Genomic DNA, 14477 nt, shown 5'->3' on the forward strand with positions numbered 1-14477 from the left:
AGAAAATATCTCGCCCACAAAGAAATCTACTGACTACATGAAGGTTAAATCCAAGCTGAGAGCACTCAAGAGAAGAGAGGGAGAGTCAATAAAGAGAAGGAGGCCATTATCGTGTTTCCATTCTTTCTTTCTTTATAAATTAATGTTTGCACTTAACTACTTTTCAGCCATAACTTTTTAATCAATGTGAACACGTTTTTAAATGACGTATACACAAGGAAAATAGAGAGAGAGAGCCAGAATCAGTGTAGTCTACGTGACACACAGGTAAACACCCACTAGGAAAGCTCCAGGATTTGAGTATACCCACTTAAAATGTGCAAGGATTATGTAAGAATATACAAGTTTTATGACAGAACTTTCACTTCAGTGATTTTGTTTTGTAAATGCTCGTGCACCCTGTGCTCAGTCTGTTGAGTCCGTATACGTAAAGATGTAAAGATACAGATACATGTTAATGGATTTCACAGGAAAAAACCATAGAAACACTATAGATAGTGTTATCAGAACTATAACTAACATATCATGTTATCATCAGAGTTGGGGTCCGTTACTCAAAAAAGTAATGTATTACACATTACACATTACTTTCAAAAAAAGTAATGCCTTACTTTACTTGATTACTCCCTGGAGAAAGTAATGCGTAACACTACTCGTTACATTACTTTTGTGTTACTCCCCTACTACATCGCCTGAGATGCATTGTCAGGTAATTTGACAGTTAACAATACAACATTAAACCTTACATATGCCCATATATTAGCACAAATCCCCATATATTAGCACAAATCTCTATCGTAATAAGGTAGGTTGGAAAACTTTTCCTGTCTGATGGTGGCTGTCCGTTCCAAACCAATCTGTATTTTGCTCAATATGTTTCAGAAAAATGGCGATTTCATTCTACTGTTGAAACTGGCAACATTTGCTCTACCATGTACGAGGAGGCAACAAGCCTGTCCATCTCTGATTTTGATGTTACCTGGTGAAAAGCAAGCTCTTGCTGCTTGCTTGGGGTCGAGGCAGGCGACTCAGCTTGGCTCTGCGGGTCTCTCGCAAACCAGCGTTGTGTTAGCATGATGCCTCTGCAGATGCTTTGAGAGGTTTGATGTCGTGTTTCGCAGTGGTAGCTAGCTGCTTCTGTCCAGGGCAAAGCTGGCAGCGTCACATTCTGGTCAACTCCGTGCCACAAATTCAAAGTAATGTGCGTATCTCCACCCCTCAAAAGTTGGTGTAGAAGACGGCAAGGCGTTTTTTGGCCGATTGCAATTGCAATCCAATTATTAAGGAGCATACCGCACTGCGCCCACTTCACTAGAACACGTTGTATTTGCGAGGGGTATTTACAGACCCCATCTGTATGTGGGTTTCTCTTATGGTTTACATTTCATTTCATTTCATTTTGTCCAATATTCAAATATTCCAGAATTGCATGTTGTGTTAAAAATAAATATTATTTCTATCTAACACTTTTTAGCCTGATTTAATTGTAAAACAGAGTTATGCAAAGCTTTCTGGGAAATTTAACCTGTGGAAGAGGAAAGTGGACGCAGTTCCCAGCATGCCCTGGGGTAGTGTGTTTTGATTGTAGATTTTTTTGTCAATTGTTTGTTTGTCAATGTGTTTTGGAGGTTAAAATGATTTCTTGTTCTATATGCATGATGTTAGATATCTGCAAAGTTATGTGTCGACTAATGGTGCTGTTCTGCATGCTAATACAAAGTTGAAATGTTGGCACCATGGGTGATTCTGGTGTGCAGTTAAATGACCTGTCTGATGGGACACAGGATCTGCTATTAAAATGGAGATCTTTTCTCTCTATACTTATCTTGCTAGTACAAAGTGACGAGTTAAGTGTTTGATTAGTAACTGTAATGTGATTACTGAACTTAGGGACAGTAGTGCCTTACAGTAACACGTTACCCCCAACACTGGTTATCATAGATATCGGCATTATGCCACAGAAGCAGAAATAATATTATGGTCAACTTATACCAGGATACCAGGGTATTCACTTTTTTATTATTTTTATTTTATTTATTTATTTCAGATTTCTTTCTGAAACACTGGGCTAGAAAATCAGGGGTTCGTTTAAGTCAAGTCAAGTCAAGTCAAGTGTATTTGTATAGCCCTAATTCACAAGCATGTCTCAGAGGATGTTAGCGAGCTAAAAGAAACAGGTTTTCAGTTTTCCAAAAGAACGAAGCACCATAATATCTTGTTGTAAATGACAGCATGGCTGCACTTCAGCACCTTGGACAGCACCAGTTTGTTGTGCGGGGTGCGAAATGGGCTGCTGTGCCTGTGTGTGTGTGTGTGTGTGTGTGTGTGTGTGTGTGTGTGTGTGTGTGTGTGTGCGTGCGTGCGTGCGTGCGTGTGTGTGTGTGTGCGCGCGCGCACGCGCGTGCGTGCGTGTGTGTGGATGTGTGTGTGTTTGGTTGTGTGGGTGGGTGTGTGTTTGGTTGTGTGGGTGGGTGTGTGTGGGTGTGGGTGGGTGGGTGTGTGTGTGTGTGAGAGAGAGAGAGAGAGAGAGAGAGAGTATTGGATTAATGATCAGTTAGTCTCTCTCATAACCGCGGCCCTGACACTACAGTATAGGGCGGGGGTGGGCAACTGGCGGCCCGCGGGCCCCCGACCTCACTCAGTGTGGCCCCTGGGTCAATTTCCTTTTTTTTTAACAAGCTGGACGTTTTTGGTTAGGTTAGACCAGCCAAATCTGTGTTTTTATTTTACTGCACATCCCAGAACATGTCGCTAGTGGTGTTAGCATTGTCCATCCAAAGTTTTTGAATGGAATCTGAATGGAAGAATTACTAAATTTGAATAATGAAAAATATAAATGTTGGTATAGATAGGCTTTTTAAAATATATCTTAACACAATAAATGCATTCATCTCTCAATTGGGTATTTATCATGAGAGATTATAGAGTTTGGAATCTAGTGGTCAAAATGACCGCTTAGGGCCATTCTAGTAGTTATGGAATTCTGGAATTAAACTTGTTAAAATGCACATTTTGGTGTTATTTTGTCTTTTCAAAGGATATCTTAACACAACGAATGCATTGATCTCTCAACTGGGTATTTATCATGAGAGATTATAGAGTTTGGAACCTAGTGGCGGTCGTTGTAGTAGTTATGGAATTCTGGTCCTTCTAGTGTTAAAACAGACAGTCGCCAGCACGTCCCCCCCCTCCCGTGCATCCCTAATGTCAGTTTGCCTATTTTAGAGACCCCCACAAAGCTCTGATTATAATGCGAACCCTGGAGAAAATAATCACAACATGCATAAGTGCTGTCATAAAAAAGATAGGCTACAGTAACCTATACAGTATGCCTACTAGATAGATAGATAGATAGATAGATAGATAGATAGATAGATAGATAGATAGATAAATAGATAGTTAGATAGATAGATAGATAGATAGATAGATAGATAGAGTAGATAGATACGATAGATAGATAGATAGATAGATAGATAGAGTAGATATAGTAGATAGATAGATAGATAGATAGAGTAGATAGAGTAGATAGATAGATAGATAGATAGATAGATAGATAGATAGATAGATAGATAGATAGAGTAGATAGATACGATAGATAGATAGATAGATAGATAGATAGAGTAGATAGAGTAGATAGATAGATAGATAGATAGATAGATAGAGTAGATAGATAGATAGATAGATAGATAGATAGATAGATGATTAGATAGATAGATAGATAGATAGAGTAGATAGATAGATAGATAGATAGATAGATAGATGATTATATAGATAGATAGATAGATAGATAGATAGATAGATAGATAGATAGGTAGATAGATAGATAGATACGATAGATACGATAGATAGATAGATAGATAGATGATTAGATAGATAGATAGATAGATAGATAGATACGATAGATAGATAGATAGATAGATAGATAGAGTAGATAGATAGATAGATAGATAGATAGATAGATAGATAGATAGATGATTAGATAGATAGATAGATAGATAGATAGATAGATAGATAGATGATTAGATAGATAGATAGATAGATAGATAGATAGATAGATGATTAGATAGATAGATAGATAGATAGATAGATAGATAGATAGATAGATAGATAGATAGATAGATGATTAGATAGATAGATAGATAGATAGATAGATAGATAGATAGATGATTAGATAGATAGATAGATAGATAGATAGGAAATTCTGGAATACAGCACCAACATCAAAATCAATGACAGCAATGACGATAGCAACAACAACAACAACAACAACAACAACAACAACAACAACAACAACAACAACAACATAGCTCATGTCAAAAACACACAAAGAGGTAGGTGTCAGTGAGACATTAGAAAAACAATACATTGAAATAAACAGTATAGACATATTGACGCAGCTACTACAGCGCTCTTACATTTGTCACAACTGTCCACTGTAGAGCATCTATTAAACATACAGAGAGCCCTCAACCAGAAGGAAAGCCGCTGGATATATAGACTCCAGGCCACTGTTTTTCCTGGTTTGAATGATTCGCTAGATATGGCAGCATTTTTATAGTACTATTTGCTACCTATGACATTTTTTCTTTTTTCTCTCTTGCTATTCTCATATGTATCATATGTATTTTGATATATCAATGATTTCATTTTTATTTTATCCACACTAGACTTTGGCCGGTCCCTGCCTGCTACTTGCCATCTGTGATGACTATGATGTGATATTCTGTTTGCTAATATATTGATTTTATTTCAGTAAATGATTACTCTCACTGACCACTAGGGGGCCATGTGTAGGTCTGACAACCCTTGGAAGTATTGCTACACACCCTCGGGTGCCACACCCTGAGTGCACCAGCTGATTATCATCACTGTATGACAAACAAAAGACCTAGCTCATTTATTGTTTCTGTAAATCACCTTGAGAAAGGCCAGTTTGGCCGAAACATGTCGGTGGAAGCCATATTTTATTAAAGGCTTTTTAAAATATTCTTGAAGAGGTGCCTTGGACTTCCTTTGTTCTTTCTACTGAATCTTCAACCCTATGGATCCAATGAGCACCTTCTGAGAAAGCCTACACTCGACAGAACGCCGTAGCCCTCTTTCCCCATTTTCTTCTCAAACAGTATAGACATATTGACACAGCTACTACAGCGCTCTTACATTTGTCACAACTGTCCACTGTAGAGCATCTATTATATAGTACCATTAACCATGACTGTACACTATATGTGTCATTCTTTGCTCCGACCGACCGGCTCCGACCATTTATGGATTTCCTCTCCGCTCCCTGCGTGTCAAATCTGTCCATCTCAAATGCCTCCGCCGCTGTGAAACAACAACAACAAGGCTAGCTTGTTGCTACACGCTGTGAAACAACAACAACAAGGCTAGCTTGTTGCTACACGCTGAAGATGGCAAGTTCTGACGAAGATTTTGATTGTGCAATAGAGCAGGCCTGCTTGCTTGCTGCTGCTTTCGATGGACGGTTGTCAAGGTAACGGAGCCTTTTTAGCTTTTTCCTCCCCCGCTAGCCCAGAGTGTATGAGCAGCCAGACTCTCTCCCGGTGCAGGGAGATAGATAGTCTTTCAAGCGAGACTAGGTTATAGCCTATTTTGATTTTAGAGACCACAGTGCATTTATTTATTTATTCAGTCAGACCAGAAGCAGGTATAAAACCTATCGCCATGAGTGTCTGTCTTGTAATCAGGAGTCTTTGAGTCATTGGGGCTAGGGTTGGCACGATGGACATCGACCATAGTGATTGGCCGACCCCCCATCGACCTCTGAGCCTTCTACATCGGATCATCGTGATTAATTATCTGTTCGAAATAAATGTGTGCCGTTTTAAGAATAAAAGAGGCCAAGTCCTCTTACCGGGACGCGCCGGCAGCATTAAACAAGCGCGCCCAGTTCAGTTCAGGAAAGACTCCACTCCCCCTCCTCCGCTCTACTGCTTCTCTGAACAGGGGGCGCTTGTTTAATGTCGCCGGGGCGTCCCCCGCACGTGTCGGCCGTGTTGTTGTGAAAACTTTTTAAGACAAAGAAGAAACTTCACGTTCTTTCCTGTTTTCAACCCAAAGTGAGAACAAGTCTTCAACTGTGAATTTAACTCGCCTGGTTCCAAAGTGAAAGTTGATACAGCACTAGCAATATTGAACGGCACAAAACAAATAGGCTAACGTTAACGTTACATATCCTGACCAACAACGTGTGTGTGTGTGTGTGTGTGTGTGTGTGTGTGTGTGTGTGTGTGTGTTGAATTTAACTAGCTGGCAGAAAACTGACAGAATTACTGGCGGATATAACGTTAGATTCGCGTGGGCTTTTGAACCTAATGAGAGAGAGAGTCGAGGAGACTGGAGCAAGTTGAGAGAGAAATACAGCAGCAGCAGCAGCAGCTAGGCTACTGCTAGCTGTTACAGCAGTAGCTGCAGCTCACTGCTTGAGTGGCCTGGCTCTGTGCAGTAGTAGCCTGGCTCTGTGCAGTAGTAGCCTGGCTCTGTGCAGTAGCAGCCTGCCTGTCGTTCTCATGAAGGGATCAGCTGTCCTGCTGTTAACGTGCATTGCAGCGGCGGATGGCATAAATGACGATGCCATCGTTCAAAACGATGTTTCACTGTAAAACAATCACGATGGATATTTTGGTGACATCGCACAACCCTAGTTGGGGCTTTCACACTATACAACTGTCTGTCTTGTAATCTTTGAGTCGTTGGGGTTTTCACACTATACAACTGTCTGTCTTGTAATCTTTGAGTCGTTGGGGTTTTCACACTATCTGACTGGGCTGCGACAGGGGATCTATACAGTATATACAGGGGATCACACATTATAAGAACCAGGTCTGCTCACTTTTTAGCCGGCTTCATTTCCAAACACACAAACCTGTCTTTGCTCCTCAGACCACTTGCCCAGTGCTACAGTCCTACAGTGCTACAGCCCTACAGTGCTACAGTCCTACAGTGCTACAGTCCTACAGTGCTACAGCCCTACAGTGCTACAGTCCTACAGTGCTACAGTCCTACAGTGCTACAGTCCTACAGTGCTACAGTCCTACAGTGCTACAGTCCTACAGTGCTACAGTCCTACAGTGCTACAGCCCTACAGTGCTACAGTCCTACAGTGCTACAGTCCTACAGTGCTACAGTCCTACAGTGCTACAGCCCTACAGTGCTACAGTCCTACAGTGCTACAGTCCTACAGTGCTACAGTCCTACAGTGCTACAGTCCTACAGTGCTACAGTCCTACAGTGCTACAGTCCAGTCTACATAACACAATTCAGATTTATCATAATTATTACGGATTCATGCAGGGCTGGAGAGCAGTCAACAGGCAGCCTATCAGCTGTGCCAGGCTGCTTCATACAGTCAACAGGCAGCCTATCAGCTGTGCCAGGCTGCTTCATACAGTCAACAGGTAGCCTATCAGCTGTGCCAGGCTGCTTCATACAGTCAACAGGCAGCCTATCAGCTGTGCCAGGCTGCTTCATACAGTCAACAGGTAGCCTATCAGCTGTGCCAGGCTGCTTCATACAGTCAACAGGTAGATTCAAGATTCAAGATTCAAGATTTTTATTGTCACTCCATGGTACAAGTATCACGTGTGAAATTCTTGTGCTGTGGACTCCGTTTACAACATAAGACAAGTCAGAGACAGTGCATAGGTGCACATAGGTGCACATGTCATGTGCATACTTTAGACGTGCTTCTACATCTTAAATTGACGTATTTGACATACAGGTGCAAATAGCATACCTTATTAAACATACGACCAACAGGTGCAAATAGCATATACCTTATTAAACATACAATTAAACATTAGACATACGTAATGGTAGCAGCTACAGTGCGGTATAGTACGGCTACTACACTATTTGTGCATGTTAAGGAGTCTCGTGGCCTGCGGGAAGAAACTGTTCCTCAAGCGATTTGTGCGTGCTTTTGGAACCCTGTATCTTCTCCCTGAGGGTAACAGGGAGAACAGGCTGTTGTGGGGATGGTTTGTGTCTTTGATGATCTTCAGGGACCTCCTGAGGCACCGCTGGTTATACAGCAGCCTATCAGCCTATCAGGTAGCCTATCAGCTGTGCCAGGCTGCTTCATACAGTCAACAGGTAGCCTATCAGCTGTGCCAAGCTGCTTCATACAGTCAACAGGTAGCCTATCAGCTGTACCAAGCTGCTTCATACAGTCAACAGGTAGCCTATCAGCTGTGCCAGGCTGCTTCATACAGTCAACAGGTAGCCTATCAGCTGTGCCAAGCTGCTTCATACAGTCAACAGGTAGCCTATCAGCTGTGCCAGGCTGCTTCATACAGTCAACAGGTAGCCTATCAGCTGTGCCAGGCTGCTTCATACAGTCAACAGGCAGCCTATCAGCTGTGCCAGGCTGCTTCATACAGTCAACAGGTAGCCTATCAGCTGTGCCAAGCTGCTTCATACAGTCAACAGGTAGCCTATCAGCTGTGCCAGGCTGCTTCATACAGTCAACAGGTAGCCTATCAGCTGTGCCAGGCTGCTTCATACAGTCAACAGGTAGCCTATCAGCTGTGCCAGGCTGCTTCATACAGTCAACAGGTAGCCTATCAGCTGTGCCAGGCTGCTTCATACAGTGATATTGTTTGGAGAAAAGAGGCTGTCTTCCTGATAAATCCTTATGTCGAGCAGCACAGCCAAACTAAAACCTGTAGTTGTAAACAGCACAGTTGTAAACAGCACAGAAGAAACTCTCCCATGGAAATATTTTTTAGACAGATTCATGGATGCATGATTCATGGAGCTGCTACAGATGACAGCCTGTGTTCTGCCTCCTCACTCTGTGTCTTGTGCTTCTCATTGGCTGCAGCTGGTTGAATGGCTTCTCCGGCACGAGCAGATATCAAGCAGGCTAGATATCCGTCGTCGGACCTCTGTGACTGGTCGGTGAGTCCTCGGGGGAGGAGCCCCCCGCTCTCGTCTGTGGACAGTTCACACTTAACAAGCGAGCGCCAATTAGCGAGCGCCGCGCCCTGGTGATTTGCCTCTGATCGGGGGCGCTTTGTGGAGGAGCTCTCAAAAACAGCTCGCAGCGCCTAGTGTGAACTTAGGGCTCGCAGCGCCTAGTGTGAACTTAGGGCTCGCAGCGCCTAGTGTGAACTTAGGGCTCGCAGCCCCTAGTGTGAACTTAGGGCTCGCAGCCCCTAGTGTGAACTTAGGGCTCGCAGCCCCTAGTGTGAACTTAGGGCTCGCAGCGCCTAGTGTGAACTTAGGGCTCGCAGCGCCTAGTGTGAACTTAGGGCTCGCAGCGCCTAGTGTGAACTTAGGGCTCGCAGCGCCTAGTGTGAACTTAGGGCTCGCAGTGCCTAGTGTGAACTTAGGGCTCGCAGCGCCTAATGTGAACTTAGCTTAAGTTGACAAACATCGTACCTCATGGCACAATTCAAACGCCGTTCACCGCCATTCATCTTTTTTTCAGACGCTGGCGCGTGTAGGCCGCGACCGGAAGGGGCGGGACTTTGGCTCTCTATAGGTTGAGTCGATGTCTCATCATAAATGCTGGGGGAGCTGGTTGGGTGGGGTAAATCCCCCCGTTCTAACCATTCAGCATAGTTAGCATTTAGCTGCTATAGTCCGGCCCAGGCAGACATGATTGGGCATTCAACCACAAACGCACATCTGAACAGACGTCTATGTACCTGCTCTAGAATCCCCAATCCTGTAGTGTGGAGCTGCAGCACCGTCCTTTGGTCAGTCAGCCCACTGAGATATATGTGGGGTTTTACCCCACTCACACGCCAGCCGTAGGAACATTTTGTGGGCGTTCCCACACAGACCGACTGTCTCTATATGAACCTTCTACCTTCTAGAGTGAGAACAAAACATAGTGAAGCAGTGTTTTGCTATCATGCAGACAGACCTGCAGCTCTAACCCCCCAGATATTAGACTAGCCCAACTCTGACCACTTTAAGTCAAAGCTAAAAAAAAACATTCCTATTCTGGAGGAGGCATGGTGGTGCAGTGGTAAACGCTGTCGCCTCACAGCTAGAAGGTCCTGGGTTCGATTCCCACCTGGGACGCTGTGAGCGCTGAAGGAGTGCGTGCCCGTCCGCATGTCCTCGAGTGCCCGCTGCCCGGGTGGGGTCAAAAGGGCCTTTCTGTGGGGAGTTTGCATGTTCTCCCCGTGCCTCCCGGGGGTTTCCTTCATATAGGAACCCCCCTTCACCAAAACATGCAATATGCTGGTTGCTAATGTGGTTCCTCTGGTCGTTAAGGGCGCCTGTTCGGAGGGAGGGGAACTTGTTGGAATAGCGTGATCCTCCCACGTGCTATGTCCTACCGGTGAAGCTTCCCCTGTCAGGTGAAAAGAAGCGGCTGGCTAACTGCCCATGTCTCGGAGGAAGCATGGAGCCAGTTTTCGGCTCTCCCCAGATCGGCAGAGGGTGGAGCAGCAACCAGGATAAATAAATAAAAATTAGCACTAACGGGGGATAAAAAATCCGGAAAAAAACAAAAACATTCCTATTCTACACTGCCTGCTATTGGCTAAAACATATCTTTTAACTGTTTCACAAATCATACTAAGTGGGAAGGCATGGCCCGCCCTACTCTGCCTCTGATTGGCTTACCTTATTTTACCCTAACCTCAACCGATCATAACCGATAATAACCGGATAATAACCGATAATAACCGATAATAACCGATATGATAACCGATCATATTACAATAATATTACTTTCCCCAGTAACGAGTATTGTAACTAATTACTAATAAAAGTAATAATATTACCATTACCCCAAGATAAAACAACTCGTTAGATCCTTACTTTTGTTGATTCTATTCCGTGATTGTGAAGAGAAAGGACGCAATTACCAATTTTGTGAGATGTAACGGAAAAGTAATATAACGAGTAATATAACAAATTACTTTTGGCATAGAGTAATAAGTCAAGTAATAATATTACTTTTGAAAAGAGTAACGAGTAATATTACTTTTTTAAAGTAACATTCCCAACACTGGCCCCAGGTGGGTGGAGTCAGCAGTTCATATTAAAACGGGCTACGGCGCGGCTAGAGCAGCTTTATATAGTCATATATCATGTGCCGCTATCTGGTGGCTTCTAGCGACTTTCTGACCAGCCAGTAACTACTTCCCTTGGCAAAGAGTGGGCTACACTGTGGGCCAGCTACACGCTAGGTTCTACCTAGTTCATTGTCATTCTTGTAGCTTTACTGTATGTGAGTCTGTAAAGCACTTTGAAGTGCCCCCCAGTGTAGAGCATGTGCAATAGAAATAAATAATGCCTTGCCGAGATCAAAACGCACAACGCCTCTAAGAAGTGAGGCGCTACTTAAGAAAGGAGAGGAACAAATAAGCAGCAAGGGTCAAATACAAAGCCAATTAACGCCAAAGAGAATCAGCAGGTCAATTGAAGAAGTAAAACATGTGGATTTCTTACCTTTGATTGCGTGAGTGGAGGAGATTCCTTCACAAACAAGTGGACCTCGGTGCACGGGGCTCCGCACTAACAGGTGGTGAGAGAGGCAGTGGACCTCAGTGCACGGGGCTCCGCACTAACAGGTGGTGAGAGAGGCAGTGGACCTCAGTGCACGGGGCTCCGCACTAACAGGTGGTGAGAGAGGCAGTGCGCAGCGGAACGGTAGAGCGAGGTAGGAGGAGAGGGAGAGAGGGAGAGAGGGAGGGAGTAGAGATACCCGAGCCGGGAGTGAGTATTTAGCCTTCATTCAACAATCTATGTTATCATGGGGGGGGGGGGGGGGGGGGTTACATGGAGCCATGACAACAGACCATAGGGAGGGGGGGGGGGGGGCACTGCACAATATCATCCTAGAGGAAGAGAGAGTTAACCCCGTCCTCCCCATCACTTCTCTCTCCTCTCCCTCTTTCAGTCTGATTTGTTTTTTCAATCTCCTTTGGGGAAGCCGTGCATTAATCTGATGCGTCAACATCAATGAACTCTGCCTTTAATCACCGTACATGTATTAGATTAATTCTACATGGGTCTGTCTTTCCTTCTTTCCCAATATCTCTCTCTCTCTCTCTCTCTCTCTCTCACACACACACACACACACTCTTATCTCTCCTCTCTCTCGTGCTGCAGATTGTAGGGGGAGACCGGAGCAAAAACAATGTGCCAACACCAGCATCTGTCCTTCTCTCTTTCTTCTCTGTATAATGTGTGGCTAATGATGCCTAACACACGCACACGCACACACACACACACACACACACACACACACACACACACACACACGCACACACACAGCAGATGATCTGGCCGTGGGTCCCTTAACTCATCAAACACACACACACACACACACACACACACACAGCAGATGATCTGGCCGTGCGTCCCTTAACTAATCAAACACACACACACACACACACACCAGTATATAATGCTAATATATATAATATTATATATTATTATTATATATTATATATTATTATTATTATTATATATTATATATTATTATTATTATATATTATATATTATTATTATATATTATTATTATTATTATTATTATTATTATTATTATATATTATATATTATATATTATTATTATATATTATATATTGCATATCCAGACCTTGGAGTCTTAGCGCCAGTGTCCCTCAGGGCTCAGTCCTGGGGCCCTTGCTATCCCTTCTCTATACTAACACCAGTTGTCAGCACCAGTGGCTCCTGGGTGTAAACCCGGTGCCCTGGGGAGTGTAACCCTGATGCCCTGGGGAGTAGGGATGGGTACCGAACTCGGTACTTTTACAGGCACCGACCGAAAGTGGGCGGTACTACCGAGTATCAGTTCACATGACATGAAACGGTACCTCATTTCGGTACTTTTTTTTTTCTATTATAATTTAAAAATGTCGGTACTTGAACGCATCTCAGTGATACAAAGACAGCGAGCGAGATGGAAATTCCGACGCAAACTTGAAGGCAACACACACGAGGGTGGGTTACGTCATCACGTCACTGCCAAAACAAGCTGAAGAGAAGAAGATGGCCTCTCGCTTGCGGTCCAAAGTGTGGCACTGGCTACACTTCACAAAGATAGACTCAGACAACGCTCGCTGTAACATTTGCGATGCGAAGTGCAAAGCTGGCCAGGGGAACACCTCTAACTTGAGGAAACACTTGGTCAAGCATAAAATCTTTTTAAATGCGGAAGACTGTAAAGTGTTCGATAGCCTGAGGGTGGACGCTGCAGCCCCACCAGCAGCAAAGCACCTACAGCCAGCAGCTCCTCTGCTTCGTTAGCTGAAACGGACAGCGACCACGACGAAACTTCAAGTGTCGCAAGTGAGGCGTCGACTTCTTCAACATCAGGTAACGTCATTTAATTAGCTAACGTTAGCTGGATAGTTGTAGCTTATAGCTTAGCATGTTTAGTAGCGTAACTAGCGTTGCTAACGTTATTATTATCCTCAGTTCGTGTCACCGTGAGACGTGTTATTCAACGTTACACTCTTGCTTTCTTTGCTAGGCCACCGTGTGAGAGTCGCACAGGAGACACCCTTCACCCTGGCGAAGAAAGCAGCTTTACCCCGGCAGAAAGTAAATGAGTGCCACAGGGCCAGTGACTGCCTTCATTGTAAAAGGCATGTTGCCCTTCGCAACGGTGGAGTCTCCATGGTTCAGGTAAATTATTTATTTATGTATAAATGGGTGATAATGTGTGTGTGTGTGTGTGTGTGATATTCATAGAGTAAGCTAAGTTACTAACAATAGTTATTTTTATTGTCTATATATAGGGAGATGACAGGGACCCTGAACCCAAAATACTCCCCTCTCTCCAGAGACCTTCTCACAAACACACTTATTCCAGCTTGGTGTCATGTTGAGAAGAAGAATGTGAAGGAGGAACTCAGGGCAGTTGACCATATTGCAGTGACCGCTGATGGATGGAGCAGACCATTACCTTGCACAAGTAAACTCTTGGTTTGGGAGGGAAGAGGGAGGGAGGGAGGGGTTTTATTTTGTTGGGTGCTGCTGCTAAACAAAAAAAAATCTAAATAAAGAACAATGTTGAAATTGAGAAGTTTGGACTTATTTGTTTTAGAAACTGTACATTTTTGTTGTAGATTTTTTTTTTTTTTTTTTTTTTTTTTTTTACTCAAAAAAGTATCGAAAAAGGTACCGTTTTTGGTACCGTACCGAATTCCAGGTACCGGTACCGTACCGGTATCGATTCAAATGTGAACGGTACCCAACCCTACTGGGGAGTGTAACCCTGATGCCCTGGGGAGTGTAACCCCGATGCCCTGGGGAGTGTAACCCCGGTGCCCTGGGGGGTGTAACCCCGATGCCCTGGGGGGTGTAACCCCGATGCCCTGGGGAGTGTAACCCCGATGCCCTGGGGAGTGTAACCCCGGTGCCCTGGGGGGTGTAACCCCGATGCCCTGGGGGGTGTAACCCTGATGCCCTGGGGAGTGTAACCCCGATGCCCTGGGGAGTGTAACCCCGGTGCCCTGGGG

The 14477-nt window shown here is 44.1% G+C and overlaps 1 long non-coding RNA gene across 1 annotated transcript; it reads left to right on the forward strand.

Moving 5' to 3' along the window:
- The first annotated feature begins 13282 nt into the window (after window positions 1–13282).
- On the forward strand, window positions 13283–13790 carry LOC310787503. The gene is made up of 3 exons (XR_014553262.1): window positions 13283–13329; window positions 13487–13641; window positions 13755–13790. It is a non-coding gene; the product is annotated as an uncharacterized lncRNA (long non-coding RNA).
- Window positions 13791–14477: the final 687 nt, after the last annotated feature.

The sequence above is a fragment of the Poromitra crassiceps genome (assembly GCF_964638095.1).
Source record: "Poromitra crassiceps genome assembly, chromosome: 13".
NCBI lineage: Eukaryota > Metazoa > Chordata > Actinopteri > Beryciformes > Melamphaidae > Poromitra > Poromitra crassiceps.